The sequence below is a fragment of the Polistes canadensis genome, unplaced genomic scaffold (assembly GCF_001313835.1).
Source record: "Polistes canadensis isolate GaletaPanama2010 unplaced genomic scaffold, ASM131383v1 scaffold_132, whole genome shotgun sequence".
NCBI classification, from domain to species: Eukaryota; Metazoa; Arthropoda; class Insecta; order Hymenoptera; family Vespidae; genus Polistes; species Polistes canadensis.
Window position 1 is genome coordinate 298,008 of NW_014569679.1, and position 4,800 is coordinate 302,807.

The following is a 4,800-nucleotide window of genomic DNA, read 5'->3' on the forward strand; positions in this document are numbered from 1 at the left end:
TAGAAAATTTCTTCTCCATCTTTTTATACATCTTACACACACGTATATATATATTATTACAAAAAATAAAATTTGTTATAAAAAAATAAATAAAAAAATGTACATTTCAATTAGTGATTCTCGATACGATTTTTAAAATTGCATATTTAATACGAGAAATATGGAAAATTTCTTCTCCATCTCTTTATATATCTTACACACACATATATATATATACGTATATATTTATATATAAATATATATATATATATAAACGTACACGTTGGCACCATGCAATTTGTTGTTTTTATGATTTAGAGGACTGCACGTACAATAATTCAGTCCACGACGTATCCAGCGAGTACCAAGCCCTCTACTATTTCTACCCCCAGCAGCCCTCATTCCCCTTTCCATTCCCTTTTCCATCCCCTATCACTCCCTCTTCTTTCTGGTTTGCTTCGCGCAACTCTCTCGAGCCCTTCATCATCAAAGTCCGCGGGGAGTCCACCAGCTAGAAACGAGGATACATTGCCGATACACGCGTCTGTTATTAATTCTCGTCTGATGGCAAACATCCACCAACAAGAGCAACAGCAACCAGAACCAACCAACCAACCAACCAACCAACGAACGAACCAACGAACGAACGAACGAACGTTAAAGAAAAACAAACAAACAAAAAAAGGGAAAGAAATTCTCGGTCTCGAATTTTCACGCCTAACACGAGTATGGTTGTGGATATTCTGCCGTGTTGGAATGAAGAATATGAAGGGATGGTTATTGTAAATTTTTATTATTTGAAACAAAAAAAAAACAATTCCTTATTTAATCCTCATTATTTTATCATTGATAATAATGTGTATTTTTTTTTGAGGGGGAATAAATATATTAAAATATTACATTAAATAAACATTAATTATAAATATATATATATATGAAATAATTATATATATATATATTAATTATATTATAAATATTATTTATTATTATATGTGGATTAAAATCAAATTAATCAACGAAACAAACGTACTAATAATAAATTATTCCATATATGCAAAACACTTTATAATTAAAAGTATTCAATTCTAAAAGGGTTAATCAAAATAGTGAAAAATTATAATGCATATATATATCCACATTCACACAAACACACACTAATAATATAACACATAGATAAGTAACAATAATAATAAAAAATAAACTGTGTATGTATGTGTATGTAAAACGCAACAAAGTTCATACGTTCCAACGTTTAACGTATGCAGGTCACACGAGTTAGGTTGGAAGGTTGAAGTAATAGTAAAGTAAGGTAAAGGAAGGTAAAGGAAGGTTACGGAAAGGGATGAAGGTTGGTTGTGTTGTGTTGGATAGAGATCGGGGATCCTGGGGGGGGGTTTTTGAGGGGGAAAACAGGAACAGAAACGAGAAGGCAAGCAGGCAAATTGCTAAAAGATATTTCCCCTATGGGATTTGAGCAGGATAGGTTATAACCCAGAGACTGGACTTGTAAGAGCTTTACGTAGAATACATTGGCCCTTCTACACGTCGCGAAAAGCTTTGGTGGTCGCTTGTCTGTCCTTTTTCCCTTTTTTCTTTTTTTTGTTCTCTTCTTCTTCTTCTTTTATTTTTCTTTCTTTTTCTCCCTCATGGGCCTTTCCGTTTTCCTTCGCGAATACACGTTGGATAACACAGAATAGTAGAAGAGGAAGAAGAAGAAGATTCAAGTTAAAGAGAAAGAGAGAGAGAGAGAGAGAGAAGATATCTTCTAAAATCCACAGGGAATTGTTCAATTTTAGTTGAAGCTCCAGAGTTCTGTTCCTCCTTCGAGAAAGGTGCTCTATGTCCCTAAGTTATATATATATATATATATATATATATATATATATACATGTACGTGTGTGTGTATAGTTAGAAATACTTGTTATATATCTAAACATTTGATTAGAACCATTGATAAGTTTAGAATAACGTGACTAGATTTTCATTAATGTTTTAATTGTACATCAGATGTTAATATACAGTCGTCATTCTATTAATTAATATTTAAATATGTTTCTTTAAGCTGATCTGATTTATTATTTTAATTAATATTCTTCATTTTTGCAAGTAATTTTGCATATTACAAACAAAAAAGTAAATACGTCAGTTTAAAATTCAAATATGTTAGATAAATATAAATTCATATAAATATCATTCAAATATAATTCAATTGGATATGTACAATTTTGTGATTGTTGAATTAAATAGTAATTATATTATTTCTCCCTATAGGTATTCTTATTATTATTGTAATTGTATAATTACTTTTGAAATAATTCACGTAGAAAAGAAAAGAAAAAAAAAAAAAGAAAATAATCCGACATATTTCAAACTATTAATAATCATCTAATTATTTGGAAACAATTAAACTATACAATAAAATAAAATAAAATAAAATAAAACAAAACACCAATATAAAATATTAACACATGATAAAATAAAAATTAATTTAAACTAGTGAAGAAAAAAAACAACAACAAATACTATTAAATAGTAATAATAATAGTATTATTATTAATAATAAAACGATGAAAAGGGAACATCTCTCATAATGTTTCGAAACATCTGCTGATCATTCATCACCACGATAATGCATCTTACCCTCTCGATTTCTATCCATTTCTTTTTCTACGATAAAAAAGAAAAAAAAAGAAAAAAAATATGCCAGAAGCAATAGCAAGAGGAGAGAACATTTCCAAGTTAACACACCATACACTATCATCAAAATATCACCACCAATACCACCAACTATTACTTGCTATACTATTTTACCAATACAACCCTCCACTTGATATTGGTATTGATGATTCAATACCACCACCACCACCACCACCACCACCACCACCTACTATCACTACCACCCCTTAACCTCTTCCTCCCACCACCACCACCACCATTACCAATAACATCACCATTCCATAAAAATGAAAAAAAAAAAAGAAGAAAAAGATAGGGGGTGAAAAAAAAAATAATAAAGAAGAAAAAAAAAGAAGAAGAAGATCTGGGAATAGCTATGCAGGGGTTGTTGCCGGTAATGCTCGCATCAATAACCTATCATATCTAACTCCTTGGATAGTAGTAGTGTAAGTGAACCCTCTTCCGAACAACCTTCGAAAACCCATCTTCGAGTAGTCTGCACTTTGCTTACCTTAGAGTATCTACCCTTTCACTTACCCCTCACCCCACCCCACCCCACCCCACCCCAACCCCGTTTTATCTCTTTCTCTCTCTCTCTCTCTCTCTCTCTCTCTCTCTTAATCGTTCACACATCTCAAGAGAACTACTCCTCTAATTCTCCAAAAGCTTCCAGCCAAAGCTCACAGATATTCCCCCTTCGTCGTTATTGATACCGGAATGAATTTCAACAAGGGTTAAGTAACCCTATCTCCATCCCTTCCCCCCCCCGTTCCTCTCTCCATCCCTTACAAATAAATCTACGTGAATATATATATATTTTATCTCTTTCGTGTAAAAAAAGAAATTATTTTTTAGGTATTTGCAAAACATTTTTTTTTATATAAAAATCTGATTGAATTTTATCATGAGACTTTTTTTCCGATTGAATTTATCATTCAAAAACTGAATCGTTTATTTTGAAAGTGGTATAAGTCACTATTCAAAAAATACGAAAATATTAAATCAAACAACAACAACAACAACAACAAATTGGAAAAAGAATATAGGGGATTGTTGAAGGGATATTTGGTAAACGTGCGAACAACGAGAGACTCGTAACTTTCGTTAACCATACTCTTCTCTTTTTTATGCACCAAAACGAGATGATAAAAGAGAAGAGAAGAGAAAAGGGGTTGGTCTGGGGCGGGGGGGGGCGAAGAATTTCTGGTTATGACGTAGCAGTTTTCGATACTACGGTGACGATTGATACACGTAACACCAGAACATAGTATATTGTTTTCCCAGAGTAAAAAAAAAAAGAAACAAAGAGAGAGAGAGAGAGAGAGAGAGAGAGAAAGAAAGAAAGAGAGAGATAAAGTGTCTGTGTGTATATGTGTAAGTGTAAGTGCGCGAGTAAGTGAGTGAGCAAGCGAAACAGAGATAGAGATAGAGTTTGCGAATATGGTGTACAAAGAGGGGGTTGGTTGGCGGGCGGGGAAGGGGTAGGGGGTCGAAATTGCATCAGCCAATTTTCCACTTACACGCTACGAGGTCTCCAATTCGATCGAAATTGAGAGTGAGTAGTAGAGATCGACGTCCAACGCACGTTTATCATTGTATTGTATGTATATATATATATATATATGTATGTATGTGTATGCGTGTTGTCCACCTTCCACCTTCCACCTATGCTCTCTATACACTCTATATCCACGAATATGCAATTTTCGTGGATACTCTATGTTTCGAAAGGCTTCTACTACTACTACTATACTTTCATACCCTATTCCTCACTTCCTAGCCACCCCTAATATCAAACCCTCCCTCTCCAATATCATCCCTATGCCTTTTACTCTATTATATTACAATACCTTGGATATATATAGTTTTTTACTCGTTAAATTGGTAAATATCAGGTTGCTTCGATTGTTCTTCTTCATTCCACCCCTCTTGCCCTCCCCCCACAAAGATTTATCGTTTTTGTTCGCTACGTTTTTAATCAACAATTTTTTTTATTTTTTTTTTGTAGACTATTTTTTTTATTATTTATTTTCATTTCACTTCACTTTACACGCATTGAGAGTGTCAGATTTTGGGGAGGGAGTGGAAGGGAGGGGGAAACTACTACCCCTATCGTCGTATGGGTATTCAATTTTTTTTTTTTTT

General features: G+C 33.2%; 1 protein-coding gene across 1 annotated transcript in view; it reads right to left on the reverse strand.

Moving 5' to 3' along the window:
* The window catches only part of LOC106788275 (protein slowmo), a 22,402-nt gene that overhangs the window by 12,356 nt on the left and 5,246 nt on the right, over positions 1-4,800 (reverse strand). The gene's annotated exons all lie outside the window — the stretch shown is intronic.